We start from the raw sequence: 23,086 nt of genomic DNA, 5'->3' as shown, positions 1-23,086 counted from the left end.
GCAGGCTGCTGAGACCTGCAAGAAACAGGACTCTTCATTTCCTGAAAAGCCATGACAAACTTTTATTTTTAATGAACTGTTAGGCGGCCGGCTTGGAGAATCAAATTCATCTCAGGGAATATGTGATATATTCAGTCATCACAAGTAGGGGTTTGAAGTTAGATTATATAAAACAGTAGGCAGGCATTGGGTTCCCCAGGAACTCATACTGCATGAGTTCCCCTCCCCCTACTACCAATTTTTTTTTTGTTTTATGCTTCTTTGAGAGGTCAGAAATTAAGAAGTCAAATATTAAAACTCAGGTCCTGTGACTCCAGATTTACTCCACAAGGCTGTCTCACAGTGGTACAGAAGTGGGGAAAAGAATCACAAACCAAACCGAATCCTAGATTGCTCTCTGCTCTCCCCAGTTACCAGGGAGCTCTTAATGGCTAAATCTAAGGGTCTTCCCTCAATCCTCTTCCTTTTTTTAACCTCTTTTTGGGCTTTGACATTGTCAATCACCCTCTTCCTCTGGATCCTCTTTTCTTTGGGTCTTTGTGACACCACTGTCTCCTGATTCTCCTCTTGCTCCTTCTCAATCTGACTTTGCTGGATCTTCATCCAAGTCACATCCACTAACCATAAGTGTTCCTCCCAAAGCTTTATCCTGGGCCTGCTTTTCTTCTTCCCTAGTAGTACTTCACTTGGTGATCTCATCAATTCCCATGGATTCAACCATCATCCCAATGAAGATTATTCCCAGATCCAACTGAACCACTCTGACCTCTCTCTTGATCTCCAATCTCATATCTTCAGTTAACCAGTTAGACATCTTGAAGTGGATGTCTCATAGACATCTTGAGCTCAATATGTCCAAAACTGAACTGGTTATCTTCCCTTGATTTCATCTCCTGGCTTCCTACAAGTCCCAGCTAAAATCTCCCCTATAATAAATTTTTCTCAATTCCCCTTAAGTCTAGCACCTTCCCTCCATTGATTCTCTCCAATTAATCCTATAAAGAGCTTGTCTGTGCATAGCTGTATGCATGTTATCTCCCTATTATTAAAATTAGATCTGGTGGCCTTGACATTACCATGACAGGTTCCCCTTAAGGGAGGCTGTACCTTATAGAACCTATGTATGGAAACCATTGTGATAAGATTAGGCCTGATGGTCTTAAGGCCACCATGACAGTCTCCCTTTAAGGAAGGCTATAAGCTTATACAACATACTCATGGAAAAATACTAACAATCATATTTTTTCAAAAGTTGGTACAGCTGTATCCCTCAAATAATATTTTGTTTACCACCAGCTTGTTTTTTTTCTCCATGATAACAACCCCCCCAAATGATATTTTGCCCTGATCTTCATATGCAACTCAGCCAGCTGAAAGAGAGTTACCTCAAATCAGAGGATAAGAACCCCACCCTGAGAAGGGCACTTTGGAGCCCCCTGTTTCTGCTGAATTGACAGGTGTGTCTATGCAGTTTTACTCTATGTTAGTCCGTATGCCTAAGTTTTATGTCAGGTCCCCTTCTTTCCCCTTTCCCCTCTTCCCCATGGCACCCAAACTCATGAAGAGAGTGTTTTCCCTGAAGTCTCTGGTTGGCCCACGGGTCTTTCCTTTGATATAAACTGGGTAGGAGGACAAGAAGTTAACCCATTGACAGCCAATCCTACACTGGGGGAGCATGGCACTGTAAGCCCAGCTGGAGAAAGCCAATGTCAATAGGGAAAACTACATCCTTCCTGGTGAGCCTCCCTTATGCCTTCAAAGCCTGAGAGGTGCAGGTGTAGGCCTGCATTCCTTAAACTAAGGCTCATGGTCAGCAACCCCTGCCCATATGTTTACTTTTAATTGTTAACCAGAGGACAAAGAACAGCTCAAAGCAAAGGCATTTACTGAAATGGTATAGTGAGAACAGGAATAAAAAACATATCCTTTCATCAACATGGGATGCCCTTTCCCAGAGTCATGGGAGGCATGAACACTCATATGAAGGGAGAAGACACAAGTGGTGAACACATTTGACCAAGGCAACATTTCCACCCCTGGTTGACCCCTTCCCACTCATCTCAGCTCTTGCCACGTCCACGGGCTGTTTTTCAGGGACTGGGACACCTCTCTTGGGTAATTGGCTCCACTGAGCCTTTTGGCCTGCTCCTAACCTGGGTACGTACCTACGATCCTTAGCTGTCGTCTCAAGACCAGGTTTGGGCTTAGTAGAGATCATCACCTAGGGCACTGTTATACTCTTTTGGGAAAAAATGGGAACCCGTACTCTAGCATGAGCAGGACTTTTGGGGCTGCCATCTTCTGAGCAGACGCCCAGGCTCTGTTGTCCCACTCTATAAACTCTTCTCATTGTTTCAATGGACTCTATGACTGCCCTCCTGCTCCAATTGTTAGGCTTTCTCTCTTCCATCTTCCCCTTTCAAAAAAGGTTGAGATTCAGGAAGAAATTTCCTTGAATTCCCCTGTCAGGCTTTGAAGAATCTCCATATGTCTTCTATAGCCATATGTTCCTGCTGCAAGATGTCATTGCTGATGGGGCAGAAGGAGAGATGATTTTTGAGAAGTACTGTGATTTAGTGATAGAGTGCTGAATTTTGAGTTAGAAAGACCTGGATTCCGATCCTGCCTCAGATACTTACTAGGTATATCACTCTGGGCAAATCACATTACCTTTCTGGACCTCAGTTTTCTCATCTGCAAAATGGTGGGAGAGAGATTTGATGAAGTCAGAGGTCTCTTCTAGCTCAAAAATCTATGATCCTGTGATCTCTTGCAGCACTCTCCAAGAGCCAGTCCTTAGCAGTCCTTTGTCCAGAGATGACTGATCCAGAGCCTTCTACTCCTCCAAGGTGACTGACGCTCTCTAGCAGCATCTATGTGGGTAGTCCATTTAAAAAATCATTCAACTCTCTCTGATGCTATCCCTGCCCAGAGGCAAATTCATTCTCTCAGCCAATCTTCAGCTGACTTTCCTGACTCATTCATTTGCAACCAGGAAAGTCAGTGATGTTCAAAGTCTCACACCCTTTACAAACTACAAATTAGGGCACTAAAAACCTGAAAGGGGCTCTCACTGACACCCCTCAGTCTGTTTTAATGTCGCTTTTCATTATGCAAAGTAAGCCATTCAAAGTCTGAAAGCCTGGCAATTCCTTCAGTCAGTAAGTCGATAAAACATTGATTAAGGACTTGCTGTGTGCCAGACTGTGCCAAGTACCCGGGCGCTAAGAAAGGCTAAAAGCAAACCAATTCCCCCTCCCCAGCCTCTGCCTTTAAGGAACCTACAGCCCACTGAGGAAGATCGAATGTGTATGAACAAGACAAACACAAGCAATCTGGAAGCCGCATTAGCAGCTGGGGTTTGGGGGAGTACAGGGCAGATCTCCCGAGGGAGGTGAGAGTTGAACTAAGTGTTGAAGGAGGTGGAAGTGAGGTGTAGAGCATTCCAGGCCTGGGGACAGGGGGACAGCCAGTGCAAAAGTGATAAAGTAACCAGATGCTGCATCTCCTGCTCCCCAATTCACTGGGAGCTCTTTCTAGGGAAAAAAACACACCCTAAAACAGAGACGGGAGATGTATCGTTGTGTTTGTGGAACTGCAACGTGGATTGTTGTTTTCCTTTCAGTCGGGTCTGACTCTTTGGGACCCCATTTGGGGTTTCCTTGGCAAAGGTACTGGAGTGGTTGGCCATTTCCTTCTCCAGCTCATTTTTACAGATGAGGAAACTGAGGCGAACAGGTTGAAGTGACTTGCCCAGGGCCACATAGCTGGTAGGTGTCTGAGGCCAGATTTGAACTCAGAGAGATGAGGCTTCCTGACTCCAGGCCTGGTGCTCTGTGCACTATGGCACCACCTAGTGGCCCCACCTCACCTCCCTCCCTCCCTCCCTCCCTCTGGAGGCCCCACCACTGTAGATAACAAGCATGTACCTCAGCTAGGTAAGTACTCCACAACAAGAGAAAACATTAAGTCAAGACAAAGAAAAGGCCCAGAAAAAAAGAGAGATTGACAATGACGTTTCCTGACGCTGACAATCAAAAACTTTTGAGCGCTCAGTTCTTCCATCGATTAGCCTCAGTTTACCTGTGCGCACCTTGTTGGCTCGCTGTTTCTCCATTAGACTGTGAGCTCCTCGAGGGCAGGGCCTGTCTGCTGTCTTTCTTTGTATTCTCTGTGCTTAGCACAGTGCCTGGCACAGGTAGGCACTTAATAGGTGCTTTTTGATTAATTGAATCAAAGAGCCGCTCAGTGTCTTCTGCTGCCTAAGCGCTTTGACTAGAATTTGTGAAAAGGTAACGACTCAGTAAGAAAAGCTGAACTACTGAAGAGAAAGTGAATCAGAGGATACATCCTCCTTCAAGAAGTGAGGTAGATGAGCTTTGAAAGTTACTGCCTTTGGGTTGAGCTTAGGGGAAAGGGGTTTCTTAGGAATAGAAAAAAAATACAAAAACAACATCTTTCAGGGGAGATACATTTATTAAGGGCCCACTGTACACCAGTCAACAAGCATTCATTGAGCATCTACCACATACACTGTGCTGGAGATAAAAAGGCAAAAAGGAAAACAGCTCTTGCCTTCAAGGAGTTCACATTCAGCTGGCGGGAGGGATACAACGTGTGCACAAATAAGCAAATAAAAATGTACATAAAAAGAAATTGCACAAAGGGAATGGGCTGGACAGAAGAGAAAATGAAAAAGCTGAGATCAAAATTGGAGCCAAAGGACCTGTGTTTGAATCTTGCCTCTTTGATTTATATTGTCTGTGTGGCCTTGGGTAAGTCATTTCCTCTTGCAGGGTTTCCAGCTTCCTCATCTGTGAAATAAGGGGGATGAGACTTGGGGATTTGGGGTCCAAAGACCATCCATGGATAGATTTCAAAGATCCATGGACTTGGACGGAAAAAATACATCTTTGTTTTTTAATACTTATAATTGGTTTTCTTTATAATACTATGTACTTTATTTTCCATACCTAAAAACAAATCTAAGAAGGGGTCCATAGGCTTAGCAGACTGCTCCAGGGCTCCATTCCACAAAAAAGTGAAGAATCCCTGGTCCTGATGATCTTCAAGATTCCTTCCAGCTTGGCATCCATGCTTCTCAATTCTGACCAGATGTTCTGTCTGTGCTAAAGGGAATTAGACCGTTCCTTTGAGACCCTGGAGGCTATTGGGGGACCTGCACAGAGGCAGGTTTATGTGAGACGATTTTATTTTCATCAAAAGAAAGAGAAAAACATCGATGAATCATCAGAATGACTGAAGGGAACAGACAGAGAAGAACTGGGTTTGAATCCTATCTCCCCAGCCCTCTGTGTAGGACCATGGGGTGAGGGGACTGCAAGGGGCCTAGCTAGGACAAGTTATTTGATCCACATGCAAGGAGAGTGAGACCCACGGAAGTTAAGTGATTTGCCCAAGGTCACGTGGATAGTAAGTGTCCTATGCAACACTTCAAGCTTCTTCTGAGGGAATTGTGGGACCCAAGCAGTGCCTCTTCCAACAAGGTCGTGTGGGAGCGAGCTGCTGGGGCAGGACTCTGGCCAGGATCTTGGAAGTAACAAGAGGCTGCACCTCCTTCTCCCCAACTAACAGGAAGCTCTTTCTAGAAAAAAAAAACCCACCCTGAAAAAGCATTTCAGCAGAAAAGAAGAGAGCTAGATTAAAAGTGAACACCTGTTCTTCTAAAATTGCTCTATTGCAAGTATCAGCCCAGGAGAGGGTGCAGATGGTTCTGTGTTTGCAAATCTGACCTTCGAAGCCCTTCATCAATCTTGGGCTGATTGATTCTCGGGAAAGCCAAGTAGCCTGCTTCCCAGGACACCACAAGACACCTTCGAATTAGTTATTACCTGAAGACCAATTAATTAACACACGCTGGTTCTTCCAGGCTTTTCCAACAAAATTGGTAAATACTGCGCATGGGCCGTGGGGGGTGGGGAAGAGGCGTTTTTACAAGCTCATTAATTATTGTCACCCTAGACATCAGCTAAAAAACAACATTGTATTGTACAAGGGGGCCATGATCTTGTTGGCCAGAAGCCAGCCCTAACACAGTTCCTGAAAGAAGAAAACCTCCAGACACATGGTTGTGAATTGTGGTTGCCATTTCTGCTGGCTGCATCGTCAGAGGACCCGGGTTCAAACTCTAGCTCTGCTGGAACCCAGGATAAGCCACAGCCTCTTTGAGCCTTATATGTATACTGAGGGTGTTGGAATAGAGGATTTCTAAGGTCCTTTCCAGTTTTAAGTACTATGATGCTATGAATTCTTGGATCTGCCCATGAATGAACAGTTTAATTTGGAAAACATTTCTTCATCATCTGCTATGTGTAAGGCACTAGGCTAGGTTTGGGGACAAAAGCAAAAAACATCCCTGTCACCAAAGGGATTGCTAAACAGAGAGATAGAGAGAGAAAGAGAGAGAGAGACAGAGAGACAGAGACAGAGAGGGGGAGAGAGAGAGAGAGAGAGAGAGAGAGAGAGAGAGAGAGAGAGAGAGAGAGGAGAGAGAGAGAGAGAGAAACATAATAGTCTGGAAGACATGGAAGAGACCTCAGGGGACATCTAGTTTAATGTCCGCATTTTATAGATGAGGAAAATGAGGTTTAATGAGGTTAAGTGACTTGTCCATGGTCACAAAGACAGAGTCAGGATTTGAACCCAGGAGTCTGGACTTGACATCCAACCCTCCTTCCCCCTGCAGAGCACTGACAACTGGAGCAATCCGAGAAGGCTTCATGGAGAAGCCTTCTGATCTGAGCCCTGAAGGAGGGTTAGGACATGCAGATAGAATCTTTCAGGCAGCAAGGAGGTGTAGTGAGTTCATGGTTGTTGACTGTGGTTGTACTAATGGCATCAGGAGAGTGAGTTTTGACTCCACGTGGATTGGATTTAAATGGGACAGAGCTGAACAAAATCATCAGCCTCACTCTCTCCTCCAGGGTCATCAGAATGCAGTGGCAAGACAAAGTCAAGAGGACTGGTGACGGCCCAGGTGATGTCGTGGTACAGTAAGGGGAGAAATGTGAACTAAGATGAGAAAGGTAGGTGGGAATTAGACTGTGGAAAGAGCTCAGTATGAGTCTGATGAATCTGAACTTCATTCTAGAGGCAGTAGGGAACTACTGAGCAAGGGAGTGACATGGTCAGATCTTTCCCTTAGTCATCAAATCAACAAGCATTTATCCAGCCCCTGCTATGTGCTAGGTACTCTGCTACACAGGAATATGAAGAAAAGCAAACCCAGTCCCTAACCTTGAGAAGCTCACATTCTAGTGGAGGAAACAATTGTAACCAACGATTTAGAAGTTGTATGGCAGATGGAAGGCTAATCAGGAGGCTATTAAAATGGTCCTGGTGAGAGATGGCAGACTGAGTAGGGAGAAAGGCACTAGATGTAAGACATTCCACTCTAAGAGGCAGAATTGACAAGATTGGCAACTGATCGAAGGAAGGAAAGGGAAGGATGAAAGATGACTCCTAATGGTTATGAATCTGAATTGGGAGGATTGCTGTGCCACAGAGAGAGGGAGGGAGAGAGAGGGACAGAGAGGGGGGGGGAGGGAAGAGAGAGAGAGAGAGAGAGAGAGAGGACAGAGAGACAGAGACAGAGAGGGAGGGAGGGAGGGAGGGAGAGACAGAGACAGAGAGAGAGACAGAGAGACAGAGAGACAGAGGGAGGGAGGGAGGGAGAGAGAGAGGGAGGGAGGGAGGGAAGGAGAAAGACAGAGACAGAGAGAGACAGAGAGAAAGAGAAGTTGGGAGGTGGGGTTTAAGGCAGAAAGATAATTTGTTCTGTTTTAGATATGTTGAATTAGAGATACTGATGGGATATCCATTTGGAGACGTCCAGCAGGCAGCTGGTGATGTGGAATGGAGTTCAAAACAGAAATCTTGTCATTTTTCTTCTCCGTAACTCCTCTCCACTCTAGACCAGAGTTTCATCACCTCCTCCCTGGACTACAGCAAACAATGCTTCATTGGACTTCCTGCCTGCAGTTTCTCCTCCCTTCAATCCATTAGAAAGATGGAGCTTCCTAACACTCAGGTCTGACCATGTCATCCTCCTTCTCAATAAATTCCAATAGCTCCCTGTTAACTTTGAGATCAGAGGTAACATCCTTTTTTGGGGTGCTTGAAGCCCTTCATACCCTGGCAATGTCCTACTTTTCCAGCTCCATTATCTATTACTCCTCTCCATATAATCGATGCCATGCTGGCTTTCTTTCAGTTCCTCACACAGGACACTCCCTCTCCCATCTCCACACCTTTGTATTGGCTGTCCCCCATGCCTAGAATGCACTCCCTCTTCATCTCTGCTGAGCAGAATCTAGATCTTTCTTCAACTGTTCCCTGACCCCCTTCTTTAAGTGACTTTATATTACATATATGTACCTGTCTTGTTCCCCACCCCCATTGAGCTCAGAGTTGAAGCTCTGGGAGATCAGGGAATGTTTCGGGGTTTTTTTTTGTCTTGTGCATAGTAGGACCTTATTGAACTTTGAATTGAATTCAATTCAATTGTAGAGACTTGGGCAGGATCCAGAGACTTGGGCAGGATCCAGACCCTTGGCGCTGGGTCGAGGCATGAGCCAAAGAGTATGAATAGTGAGAAGTTCCCTAGATGGATCGAGGTCCATGTAAACCCAGAATTTGGTTCTGGGCCAACATTTGTATTTTACACTTTTCAAAGTGCTTTCTACATATATTCTCTTGCTTGATTCTCATAACAATTAGTACTGCAGGAATTATTCTCCCCATTTTATAGACATAGAAACTGAGGTTCGAAAGCTTAGGTAACTTTCCTGAAGTTACAAAACTAACCAAGTAGCAAGCCTGGGATAAAAGTTTTCCAAGGGCGGCAGTCTTTTCACTTCTCAATGTTTCTTTTAAATCCCCATTTTTGAATAGAGGAAGCTTGTGGTCCCATAGGGCATAGAGTGTTGGGTCTGAAATCAGAACCACCCAAGTTCAAATCTGTCTTCAAACACTGACTGTGTGACCCTGGGCAAGTCATTTAACCTTTACCTCAGTTTCCTCATGTGTAAAATAGGGATAATAATAGCACCTACCCCCTACTCTGGGTTGTTGTGAGGACCAGATGAGATAGTTATACAGCACTGAGCACAGTACCTGGTACACAGTAGATGCTGTATAAATGTAACCATTATTATTATTGAAGATGAAGAAACCAAGACGCAGAGAGTTTTGAGGCTTTTTTTTTCCAATGAATTTTTATTGATAGCTCTTGCTTTTTTTCCTCGTATCACTAAAATTTCTCCTAGTAACCCTTCTTCTCTGCCCTACCAGAGATATTTTTAAAGAGAATAAAAAGGAGAAAAAGTCAGCCAAAAAGTCTGAAAATCTGTTCAATGCACGGACCTCCCACCTCTGTAAAGGAGAAAGATTTGCAGATGCCGGGTGAGCCACCAGTGGGCCTCGGGGACCTGAGGCTCTAAAGCACAGATCTTCATTGGCGGGGAAGGTTCCTCACTGAGAGCTCCCAAGACTGGTTTTAAAAATGGGAATAATACTGTTTCCCTTACCAATTGTACTATTTAGGTGTATAGTGAGAATTAAATGAAATAAAGTCTGTAACGTTCTTGAAGTGGTGTGGAATAAGTATAGGAGTCAGAAGAGCAGACTTCAAAGCCTGCCTCTGACACCTATTACCTATGTGACTTCGGGCAAGTCATTCAGCCTGCCGAGCCTTGGTTCGGTTTCCTCATTTGTTTTCAATGAAGGGCTTGGGAGGTCCCTTCTAGCTCTAAATCCGTGGTTTTGTGGACACGTATGGAATCCGTGGGCGACGGCTAGTGGTGCTGGGGAGAAATGGGGCAGGAGGGGAGCTGGGCCCTCAGCCTGTGCCTGGCTTTACCTCATCCTTCGCTTGGGTGCCCCCGAGGTGTCCCATCTTATTACGCTGATGGGAAAATGGGCGGCGTCCTGTTGTTCAACCGGACAAAGGAGCAGCTGGGCACAAGTGAGTGCCTGGGGGTGGGAGTGGGGTGGGGGTGAGGTTTTGGCAGGACTCTAATTACTGGGGACACCAAGTCTCACCCACTGCAGGAGCTGGGCTCCGGAGATAGGGCTTGAATGCCTCTATTTGCATAGCCATTTAGCTTAATTAGAATACCAGGAGTTGGTTCGGGAGTTGTGAAATAACTTAGTATCATTTAAATTTAGTTCAGGGTCCTGTGGTTTACTTCTCCCTTCCTCCTTTTCTTCCCAAGCCCTCCTCCCTCTGACACAGTAATTCCCTGCAAAAATGGAGGCAGAGTATGAAGGCAGGGGGGAAAGAGGGTAGCTTCTGATGTCCAGGGGTCTTGGCTTCCAATTCTGTATCTGATTGTTTTCTGCCTGGGAGACCTTGAGCATGTAACCTCCCCTCAGTTTCCCTCTCTGTAAAAAGAAGGAATGAGACTAGTTGACCCCTGAGATTCCTCCCAGCTCTCGATTCCACAAGCTTAATGCTCAAATGTTTTCTCTTCATCTCCAGGGCTAGATAGAATTTGATTAAGCCACAGAGCCATATGGACATTGACCTAACCTGGCTAACTTTAGCAGCTGCTTTTGGCCTTGATCCAGAAGGATACTATTGCTCAATTAATTGGGGCGATGGAGTAGCTTCGACTCTCCAGCAACCCCAAGGAGCGCCAGAGTGCAGCCATAAACACTATCATGTTTCTCCAGGAGAAAGATATGAAATCCTAAGACCGTAGATTTAGAGCTGGAAGGGACCTTTGTTACCATAATAATAATAACAACAATAACAGTTATTATTGGTATATTATTAATTTATAATTGTGTGTATTGATTAGTGATAATCAGGTATAATAATAACACCAATGCTGATGTCTCACTAGGGCTTATGGATGAGGAAACTGAGGCACAGAAAGGTTAAGTGAGCTGCCTAAGGTCATACAACTGGTAAATATCTGCAGTATGATTTGAACTCATTTCTTCCCGACCCTGGCATTCTGTTTACCACACCAGAGGTGGGCAACATATGCTCCCAACACTCCCCAGTGCAGCCCAAACCAGATTAAAAAGTAATTGGGAAATATTTAACAAGATAACTAAAAATGCAGTAAAACATAGGTAACATCGAATCTTAAAACTGAGTCAATATGCAGTCTGTAGGGACTCTTCCGTAGGGATTAGCGGGTCTGTTTCTATTTGACTCTGATGCCCCTACGGCTATGTACCCAGCTGGCTCATTAGTCTAAACCAGGGGTGGGGAGCCTGCGGCCTTAAGGCCACAAGTGCAGCTCGATTCACTTAAGGACCTAGAAGGTCACACATGGCCTTAAGGCCACAGGCTCCCCACCCCTGGTCTAGACCCCCATTTTACAGGCTAAGGTGAATGCACTTCCCCATGGCCACACTGGAAGTCAGGGGCAGAGCTGGGATCTGAACCAGGTTGGTTAACTGACTCCAAATTCAATGCTTTTTCTGTCACACTCAAATAACTTCTGACTCGATGCCATCGACATCCTCCTGAACTAAACTGCCTACTTACTTGCCTGTGCCGGCTCTCAGGACAACATGACTCATAGATAAAATCTAGACCCCTGGAATCCTGTGGCAAGCTGCAGGAAACAGATTTGTATCCCTGGGTTCTCAGTCATCCTCGAGAATGAATAAAGCAAATGCCCACCCGAATCCCAGGCATGGCCCCAACTCAGGCCCATCAGAAGTCTTTAAGGGATGCCTCAGTGGTTTAGGGGCTATCTCCGGGAAGCTCCTTACTCCCACCCTAGTTAAATCAGGCATCCTCTTCCCCCCTCCCCAAATCCCTTTTATCAACAGGAGGCCACATCCTTATAATTAGTTGGGGGAGGGGACCACTTGTAATCTCCTGGGAGCAGGCCCCGGCCTGGCTGGTGCTAGACGCTTGGTTGGAGTTAATGCCAGGCTTGCTTGGACTCTCCGCCCACGACATATGGGAAACCCTTCGAGCCTCCAGCCAAGGTTATAACAGCCAATGTTGGGGGAGTGGAACTTCCCTGCTGGGAAAATAACCTGCCACAAAGGGCTGGGAGGACCGGCGTCATCCCTGGTAGAGGTCAAGGCTGTACTTAGGCCAAACAACATCTGGCAAGCTGGGTTGATTGGAAATCAATGGGACGCCACAGGGCATGGGTGTGATTTTATGCTTCTAGGCACAGAAATACAATGGGTGGGACATAGCAAAGCTCCACCAGCTCCCAGCACTGTTTCCCAACCCTGATGTCTCTCATTTGTCAATAAATTGAACTGTCTATATACAAGGGACGAAGTAGAGGCCCCTCCGGGCTCTCTTAGGTGTGAGTTCTGTTGACTGGAGTCTTGTCTGGCTATTGGCAATCTAGGGGTTCACAAGCACAGTCCAGCAGCACCATGGCTGCCTCCATATGCTTCCCTCCTGGGCGCAGTCCTGTAGCTTGGAGACTGGGACAGAATCAGGTCATCCAAAGCAATCCAAGTCCACAAGGATTTGCTCCGTGTGCTCAGGGGGCCAGATACTGGGGAGACAGACACAGAAATGAAATGCATTTAAATTGTTTCCACTATAGTCAACTAGACCTTGATGGAAGCTGTTTGTTTGCATGGTGCCTGTGAGCATTGTTAGACTGTGCCTTCCTGAGGGCAGGGCCTGCCTTTCACCTCTCTCTTTCTTTCTTTCTTTCTTTCTTTCTTTCTTTCTTTCTTTCTTTCTTTCTTTCTTTCTTTCTTTCTTTTAGAAAGCACTGTAACACTTAATTGGATCACATAACTGATTAATACTGCATCTTTAGACACAGGTATAGTGACCAAAGTGGAAACTTAGCACTATGCAGGGAAAACTCTGAGGTTCAAAGAGGTTTGTAGAGAGTCAGTAATAACTGCATCAATACTCATGTATCTAATACTTTATGGTTACCAACTGTTTTCCCACAGCTCACAGAACAAATAAATATCATTATTCACATTTTGAAGGTAAGGAAACTCTACTTAGATAGGTCAAATGACTTGCCTCTATTTATGCCACCAGTGTTGGTGGAGCCACAACGGAGACCTGTCTTTTTTTAAATTAATTAATTTATAGTTTTCAACATTCACTTCCACAAGATTTTGAGTTCTAAATTTTCTCCCATCTCTCCTCTCCCCCTACCCTAATACGGCATGCATTCTGAATACCTTTCCCCTGATCTGCCCTCCCTTCTATCACCCCAACCCTTCTCTTATCCCCTTTCCCCTTCTATTTTCCTGTAGGGAAGGATAGATTTCTATACCCCATTGCCTGTATATCTTATTTCCCAGTTGCATGTGAAAACAATTTTTAGCATTTGTTTTTAAAACTTTGGGTTCCAAACTCTCTCCCTTCCAATCCACCCAACCACCCTTATTGAGAAGGCAAGCAACTTGATACAGGTTACACACATGTGCAGTCATGTAAAACACCTCCATAGTAGCCATGTTGTGACAAACGAACTCTATTTCCCTTCATCCTATCCCATCCCCCATTTATTCTATTCTCTCCTTTGACCCTGTCCCTCCTCAGAAGTGTTTGCTTCTGATTACCCCTCCCCCAATTTGTCCTCCGTTCTATCACACCCCCCCATCCTCTTCCCCCCTATTTTCCTGTAGGGTAAGACAGATTTCCATACCTAATTGAGTGTGTACCGTTTTTCCCTCCTTAAGCCAAATATTAGGAGAGTAAGATCATTCATTCCCTCTCCCCTCTCCCGGGTTTACCCATTTCTTGATGAATAAAAAGGCATTTGTGAAGCACCTGCTATGTCAGGCACAGAGTTAATCATTTGGATACAAAGCAGTCAATCCACAAACATTTATTAAGCACCTAATGTTTGTTGATCGGTTGATTAGTGTCCCTTGAAAGGCACTGCCCTAGGTCTTGTCTGCCCTTTGTTTTTGAAGAGGACTGTGACATCATGAGGTGGCATCTTGATTTGTGGGTTAATTGCATTTAAGTGACACAGAGGCGCACAAAATTATCAGCCTCACTTTCCTTTCCAGAGTCATTGAAGCCCAATGGCAGAACAAAAGTCAGAATAACTGATGGCCTCCCGAGCCTCAGTGGATGACCTTGGAGTCTTCCACGTCTGACCAAGCTCCGAGAGCTCCATGTCACTGCTTCAGCCACTTTCGTGGCCCGTTGGAATAAATTGTTCTCATCCACCCATTCCAGCAGGGGAGGGCTTTGCATGCTTGGGGTAAACATCCCCCTAAATCCCCACTGGTTTTGAGGCCTGTCAGTTGTCTTCAACCTGGTTGCTGAGGTGGTTTACCGGTGTGTGGCCAATGTACGTGCTACAGCTTCTTGGAGCCAGAGGGGAGATTTGAGTGAAAGCAGACGCCAAAGGTGGATGAGTATCCCTGAAAATGGCTCATCAGCCCTCACACCAGAGGTGGTGGTCCTCCCTGAACATCCCATATCTGGGAATACAAACGTCAAGAATGAAACAATCCCTTCCCACTAGGAGAGACACAAAAGAGAGATCGTTTCTATCCTATGTTAGCCTACATTCCAAAAGAGAGAGAGAATACGTATGATGGAGTGGAGAGGTAACCGGGGATGTTTTGGTCCAGGGAGCTGCAGAAATGATGAAGAAGCCAGAGAGCACCTGAATGTCTTCCCCTTTCCAGAAGCCATGGTGTTACTGGCTTGATTACTGTGCCTAGAGGAAGAGGTGGAAAGGGCGGGGAGGGTTTGGGTGCACTGCCTGTCAGGAAGACTTCTGGGGCTAAGCATGGTTGAGGGAGGGGAACTTTCACCAATCAGGACAGCGCCGGGGGAGTTTGAACAGCTACGGTAGCAGTGGGTCTTGTACCCAGATCTATGCATCCAGCCGGGCTGTCTGGGATGGATGGGGATGTCAGCTCGTGGAACAGTCTCAGGGTCCCTGTTCCCGCCTCACCCTCCAAAGAAACTGCCCCAGGAGCCAGAATTCTTAGTTATTATGCTACATCCTTATGTAAATGCTCTGAAGGATAAATTCTAGCCTAGAACTATTGTGAGGTCTCTGGGAGAATTCAAACTGTGTAAGGATGATGTTATTTTCATCAAATAGTCTGGGGGCATTTTACTAATATTTGGTTTTCAGGTCTCCCTTCTGCATGAATTTTCTATTTACAAGGCACAAACCCTCCGACACCAGGGCTCCAGCTCACTGGTGAACGGACATGCAAGATCAGCGAAGTACATTTGCTAAGGTAGATTAAGCGACCTCTCCTGTCAAATTAGTGCGGAGAGGAGTCATCAAGCAGCTGGAGAACACGGCGCCAAATGTGCTGAGGCTGGACGAGGTGGCCGCCAGCGTCCCTTCTCTCCTGAGCTCTGCCATCAGCACCCGCTACTCCTTTGTTCGAGTTCCAACTTGCAGTGTCCATTTTGATCTCAGCTGATTCTTCCCGGCTAAGATGCCGGTGCCTTTGGCTTGGAAATGTCGGCCCTGCTGCTTTGGAGTCATAGACATCATCGACCAGGATCTCCAAACCATTGCTCAATAAGGCCACAAGTACTTCTTGAGGACCTATTAAAAACAAGGTGCTCCAAGTCGGGTAGGGCGGCATGATTCAAAAAGCAGCTCCTTCCTTCCCCTCAAGGACCTTTCAATCCCACCCCAACACCCATTCACATATGATCCCTAGACATAATCAACACATATTTAAAAGAAACAGAAACACCAGATTAACTTGTTTGCCCAACAGAAATACAAGCTCCCTAGACATCGTCATCGCTTAACGTAGAATTCTAGGTCAGCAGAAAGATCCTGATCGCCGTGTCCTTTCAGCAGGACAGGACGCCCCTGAGGCTTCTGCAAAAAAGTCACATCAAGTTGGCACACAGCATCAGTGAAGCCTCATCTAGAATTAGCTCCAGACGAGTCTTATCGATATTGATAAAAACCAAACCAAACCCAAAGCTCCCGAACCAATCAGGTCAACACGTGCCACACATCACCATTCGGTGCCTCTACCTCCCAATTCAAAAAGCTTCAATTGTTGCCTTGCCTTTAGGGTAAAACACCAGGTCCTCAGCCTAACATTTAAAGCCGTCCGTGATCTAGCTCACACCCACCTTTTCGGTCACGTTTCCTATCACTCCTCTTCCTGTCTTCCCCATCCTAGTCGACCTGGTTGGTAGCAGTTCCCCATACACAACGTTCTTGTGCCTTTGCACAGGACTGGGGCCCATGGCTGGAATTTACCCCCTTCCCATCTCCTCCTCCTAGAATTGCCAGATTCCTTCCAAGCGCAGCTCAGGCAGCACCTTCTAGATGGATTATCTTGATTTGATACCCTCTCTCGTCCCCATCCAAGTTCTCAGCGCCCTTTCCCTCCTGAAAATTGTCATTCCTTTATATTTATTTTCTTCTGTATGTTAGTCAGTAAGCATTTCAGTGCCTGCTCTGTCCTGTCAGGCACTATATTCAATATTGAGGATTAAAAAGAAAAAAAAAGACAAAAACATGGCTCCTATGCTTAAGGCATCACATTCCAATGGGGAAGAGACGGGCGCACAGAACAATGACGGAGAAGTCACCTCACCATCGATGGGGGGTGGGCAGGGGTGGGGTGGTAGGGTGGTGGTGGGCGGGGCAGGAAAGGCATCTGGCAGCAGGTGGAATTTGAGCTGGGTCTTGCAGGAGTCCAGAAGGCAGAAGGGAGGAGGCAGAGCATTCCAGGCAGGGCACAGTCATTGACCAGATGGGAAGTCAGGAGATGGTCTTTTGTGCCAGATCTGAATGGCTGGGCGCTAGAAACACCGGGACAAAACCAAATCAGTCCCTGCCCTCGAGGTCTTCTTCACCTTTTAATGAGGAAACAACACGTAAGTACCACGTACATATTCCATGCCAGGAATGCTCTGCCTTCTCCCCTCTGCCTCGAGGACTCTGCTTAACTTCCAACGGCTGCCAGATGCCTTTCCTGCCCCGCCCAGCCCCGCCCCACCACGCCCCGATCGCTGGTCATAGTCTTGTACCGTGTGAATGGAGAACGAGTTCAGAGGGGAGGCATTGGGGGGGGGGATGGCGGAGAAAGGTGGGATTACAGCTGATGCCAACGAAGCCAGGAGGACAGAGAACATTCCAGTGCTGGGGGACAGCAAGTGAGAAGGCGTGGATGGAGTCAGAAGCCCGAGTCTTGAGGGAGGAGCAGCTGGGGGCCAGCGTCACTGGATTGTAAAGTCTGTGGAGGCAGAGTAAAGTGTAAGGCGGTTGGAAAGGTAGGAAAGCGCAACAAGATGAAAGGCAGAAGATTTTATATTCGATGCTGTAGGTGATTGGGAGCCACTGGGAGAATCTATTGAGTAGGGTGGTAACATGATTAGACCCAAGCTTTAGGTCTTTCAGTTTGACAGCTGAATGGAAAAAGGACTGGCGTGGGGGGAGAAGTGAGGCAGGCAGACCCCCAGCTGGCAGCTAATAATCCAGGCAGGTGATGAGGCTCTGGGCCCAGGTGCTGCCAGTGCCAGAGGAAGGGCACCTTCAAGAAACATTGTGAAGATAGAAACACAGTGGGTGCTTAATCAATGTTTGTTGGATTGGACTGCAGTGCCGTGCCACTCCATCTACACTGACAGCTCGAATCTCCCCAGACCTCTGGTGCTATGCTTCTGCCTGCCTGCTCTAGATCAGCATGTACATAGCCCCCCCCCCCCCCCCCCCCAGCTGCCTTTCTCTTTGGGAGACGGCAACCACTCGAAAGAGATAAGCGTTTAACAGCTGAACTTGAGGGAGGTGTCCTGGGGCCCCGAAAGGGTCGACGGTTCTAGACAAGAAGTGTTCTACCTTCCCTTTGGGATTCCATCTAGAGATGGCTCCAGAATCAGGCTGGTCTGGGTCTCTGCCACTGGTATCAATCTTTTTACTAATTGTATCCTTTCAGTCGTTAATAAATAATTTTCATTTTATTTTTATGGTCCGTAAGTGTTTCATTTCATTGTAGTCCTGAGCCTGAATTACTGGATTTGCCTGAGTTAAGCCTGGCCCAGGAAATGTGGCGGAATTGGATCACCACTAACATCATAATTCTCATGTTTGAAGTGAGGTGGAGGGACAAGGTTAAAGGGGAGTACTGGGTGTTTGAATGGCTACATTCTAGACTCTGACACACTCTAGCACATTGTCCTTTCATCCATAAATGGGGAACCCTTTCAATGCAGCAAGAAGGTGACCTCCACTGACCACATAGGATTAGCCCAGTGATGGCCTAAGAAACTGTACAAGGAGAGTAAAACATATGGCAAAATCTAGTATCTCCTAGGTCTTAGTGATGGCCTTAGAAAACCTGGGTTACCAGCATGAGGAAAATGAAAATTGTCCTTGAATGCACTTTTGTTTGGCTAAGGATTGTGCCTCAAAGGCAGGGAGAGAGTTAATGAACTTGGTTACAGTCCAGGTGAAGAGGGCAATACTGATGGTGTAGGGACTGATGAGCTTTAGGTGGGGAGCATGGCCTTTGGTCCAGAGGTTCCATTAGAGAAGAAGGTAAATCCTGGCTATAGAGGAAGAGAAGGGGAGCGTGAGAGAGGATGTGAAAATGGAACCATCCTGACATATAAAGGCTGTTCTTCCCACAAGGATCCTGGGAACTTCCCTCTAGTCTGGTAGATGCTGCCCCTCCCCATCCCCCACGTTACCATTTATAGGCTAAGCCAGATGGTGGTTACACCTACCTAACCCCTAACTTAGCTGTCCCACCTCCCTGAGGATTGTCTTGGTTGTACCAGCTCTCATTTTTTTTTTGATGAGGGAATCAGGGTTAAGTGACTTGCCCAGGGTCACACAGCTAGTAGATGTCAAGTGTCTGAGCCTGGATTTGAACTCAGGTCCTCCTGACTCCAAGGCCAGATTTCTAATCACTGTGCCACCTAGCTGCCCCTACCAGCTCCCATTTTTTTTAGGACTATCTTGCTCTTAGATTCTTTTCCAGCATGCAAAGTCTACAGCCAGTTTCCATACTTTATCCTAAAAGCTCATTCAGCTTGTATTCCTGTCTCTCAATAAAAGATCTAGCAGCTTGGGGTAGCTAGGTAGTACAGTGGGTAAAACATTGGCTCTGGAGTCGTGAGGATTTGACTTCAAATCTAGTTTTAGACATTTACTAGCTGTGTGACACTGGGCAAGTTGCTTACCCTGATTGCCTCAAAAAACAAAACAAAATGAAAAACCAAACCTCCTGGGAAGCTCTACCTTGCTCCAAAGCCTCCCAGCCTAATTCAGATAGACATGAGATCTCTCTCCAGAAAAGGGGATCCCCCTTTCCTCCTTATCCTCCCTCTAGATCTGAATACGTAAAATGCAGCCTGTGGTTTGCATTTGTGCTGGTCCACATTCTTGTCCCGTGTTCAAAGCTCAGAAATTAAGCTGAACATTTAAGGGAAGGGGCTGACTGTGAAGTCGCCAGCTGCCCTTTTCAAACAACCTGGGGATAGACAGAAAGAACAGGAAGTCAGGGAAAGTAAACAATCCATTGGGACATTCTGTTTCTGTCCCTTCAGAGGGAAGGGGGTAGGAGGAGTGTCTGGCCATCTTTAGATTTCCTAGATGGTCATCACCTTGGCTGGAACTAGCTAGACGGCTGCTCTCTGCTCTCTAGGTGTCTACACTCATCTCTTGCTTGTGATAACATGTTTCTCTTTCTTTTTCCCACAAGCCCCTTTGACCTCTAGGTCAGGGTCAGGGTGGACCTTGGAGCTTTCAACAATGTGTGAGCCCACCCCTCCTAGTGGGGCAGTTACTTCAATTCCTTAGGACTTCTGAGACTTTGCTGTTCTCTTGGCAGAGCCACAGAGAGGCTACATCTGTAAAATGGGTATTACATTGCTTGTGTTGCCTACTTCATTGAGTTGTTATGAGGCTCAAATGAGGTAAGTGCTTTACAGACCTTTGAAGGCTACACAAATGTCAGCTAGTAGAACTTCTGGGTTCTAAGAGCATCCCTTCTTTCTTTCTCCTTGTGGTCACTTATTTGCCCATCAACGTCAGTCAGAGCTTCTCAGATTCCTAGGAATAGACCGCCCCATTAAACTGTGCTGGAGCACATTTTGAACATACAGGAACATTCAGGAGAGTTCTTCTTCTGGAGCCCACTGATAACTCCTTTCTCCAAAGTTACCACTGATCTCCTGGTGGCCAAACCCAATGTCCTTTTCCCAATTCTCATCCTCCCTGACCTCTCCGTAGCCCTTGACACAGCTGATCACTCTCTTGCCCTCTCTTCTTCCTAGGTTTTGGGGACATTTCTCTCTCCTGGTTCTCCTCCTACCTGTCCGACTGCTCCTCCTCTAGTAGATCTTCCTCTAGATTATGCCCGCTAAATGGAGGAGTTCCTCAGGATTGTCTGAGGCCTTCTTCTCTTCTTCCTCTAGACTATTTCTCTTGATGATCTCATCAAGTCCCTTGAGTTTAATTACATCTCTATGCTGCTGTTTCTCAGTTCTACCAGTCCTGTTCCAATGTCTCTGCTCTCCTCCAATCCAACATGTCCAATTGTCTTTCAGACGTCTCATACTAGATGTCCAGTAGACATCTTAAACTTAATATGTGCAAAACAGAACTAACTCATTGTCTTTCCCCGAAAACCTTCCTCCTCTCCTCCCTTCCCCATCACTATAGAGGGCACCACCATCCTCTCAGGCCCTCAGGCTCACAACCTAGGAGTCGTCCTGGATTCCTTACTCTTTCTCACCACTCATATCCAATATGGTGCCAAGGCCTGTCGATTTCACCTTTGCAACATTTCTCAAATATGTCGCTTCTCTCCTTTGATACTGGCCACACCTCTGGCACAGACCTTTATCACCTTACATCTGAATTATTGCAATAGCCTCCTGGAGGGTCTGCCTGCCTCAGGTTTCTCCTTACTTCAGTCCATCCTCCTGTCAGCCATTAAAGTGATTTTCCTAAAGCAGAGGCCTGATCATGTCATCTTCTAGTCAATAAACTCCGGTAGCTCCCTATTGCTTCCAGGAGCAGAGACAAATTGCTGTGTTTGGCATGCAAAGCCCTCCATAACCCACCTCCTCCTACCTTTCCACTCTTCTCACACCTTGTTCCCTCCATGTACTCTTCTATCCAGAGACACTGGCCCTGACATGAAAAAGACACTCCGTCTCTTGGCTCTGATTAGCCCCCATGCCTGGAATGCTCTTTCTTCTCCATTCTGCTACTGACCTCCCTGGCTTCCTTGAAGTCCCAACTAAAACCCCACCTTCCACAGGAAACCTTCCCCAACCCTTACTAATACCAATGTTTTCTCTCTTTTAATTATTTCCTACTTTTTCTGAATATAGTTTGCTTTGCATATATTGGTTTGGATATTATTTCCCCCATTAGATGGTGAGCTCCTTGACAGCAGGGACTATCTTTGGCCTCTTTTTTTTTTCATCCCCAGTGCTTAGCGCTGTGCCTGGTACATAGCAAGCACTTAATAAATGTTTATTTAATTAAATTGAATTTCCATGCTGGAATCTCAAAACTGTCAACATTACACAGATATTACATAATCTTAAACATATAGGTAAAAATCACAATTTCTACACATATGGAGTAATGTAGATTCAACAAAGAATGTAATTTTACAAGTTTTTCTCTTTTATTATGAATTTCAGTGTCAACAAACATGAGTATTATACAAGAACATAAAGACTGCTGTAAATGAAATTACGAACTTCTGTTATATGCAGCTGACCAAATGGACTGTTTGAATTTGTTACAAAATCTGACCTAAACTAATATGTTACTATTCTATGCCCACTCCCAACACCATCAGGACAGCTAGGTGGCACAGTGGACAGAGTGCTGGCTTGGACTCAAGATGACCTAAGTTCAAATCTGACCTGAGACACCTACTAGTGTGATCCTGGGCAAGTCACTTAACCATGTTTGCCTCAGTTTCCTCACCTGTAAAATGAGCTGGAGAAGGAAATGGGCAACCACTTCAGTATCTTTGCCAAGAAAACCCCAAATGCGGTCATGAAGAGTTGGGCACGACTAGAACAATAATACCTTCCAGGTCCTTCATTTTATAGATTCTGGGATTTGGGGATGCTGTGTCTTACCCAAGATAATGTAGGTCAGAATCAGGGGCAGGACTGGAAACCAGGCCCTTTCCAATTTGGATCACAGCTCACTCCATCTTGTGTTAAGCATTACCTCACCAATTAAAGGAACTCCTTGCCACGCCCCCAATCCCAGTGACCCCTCCACAAGAATATCCTGTATGATGCCATATGTTCAGGGAGACTTCAAATGTGCCCTGATTTCAGGAATCAGTTTGGCCTTTCAGATCAAGGTATCATATCACCAGCCCACTCCGGAAACAGCCCCTCCCAATCTCCTTCTGCCTTTCTCCTCCTTTGTGGTTTGAGAATATTCAAGCCCCATGTAAACTCACTTTGGGGAGTCTCTGCCCTCATGTCAAATAAATAAGCCCTAAGACAAGTCGATACCCTGGGGTCTTACTCTTCCTTCATCACCCACATCAGCGAGCAGACCAAATACTGATCTGAGTCAGAAGCCCTGACTCCTGGTCTGACCAATGCTGGAGCCTGCTCTGTCACTCTGGCTCTGGCTCCCACTTGGGCCCATCCCTCCTCTTAGAGCTTGTGTTTTCTCTTCTACAAAATGTTGGAATTCAGCCAGGATCCCTGTAAGGCCCCTTCCAGCACTAATAATCTGTGGTCATCTAAGCCCAGAAGGGTGAAACTCACAGCCAACAAAACTCCTTAGAGCAATCTGGACTTTGGGAAATGTTTAACTGAATAAAAACAAATACAACACAACACAGAGAGTGTAAATTTGTGGCCAGAGTTCACATGCCTTGTATGGAAGGGATTCTTACTTGAGGGTCCAAGAACTTCAACTTTTTTTTTTTAATAACTGTATTTCAACATGATGGGCTTATTTTTGTGACCATATGTGTTTTCTTTTACACATTTGACAACATGATTCTGAAAAGGGTCCCTAGGCTTCACCAGACTCCCAAGGGACACTAAAAATGTACCTTCATGTACAGCCATGCTCAGGGGATGGGACTATGTTTTCTTTTGTTCTTCACATACTACTTCTGTTCCTAAGAAAGACATTTG

Source organism: Phascolarctos cinereus, unplaced genomic scaffold (assembly GCF_003287225.1).
Source record: "Phascolarctos cinereus isolate Bilbo 61053 unplaced genomic scaffold, phaCin_HiC Scaffold_3;HRSCAF=262, whole genome shotgun sequence".
NCBI lineage: Eukaryota > Metazoa > Chordata > Mammalia > Diprotodontia > Phascolarctidae > Phascolarctos > Phascolarctos cinereus.
The sequence above is the reverse complement of the archived record's forward strand: the minus strand, read 5'-3'. Positions refer to the sequence as shown.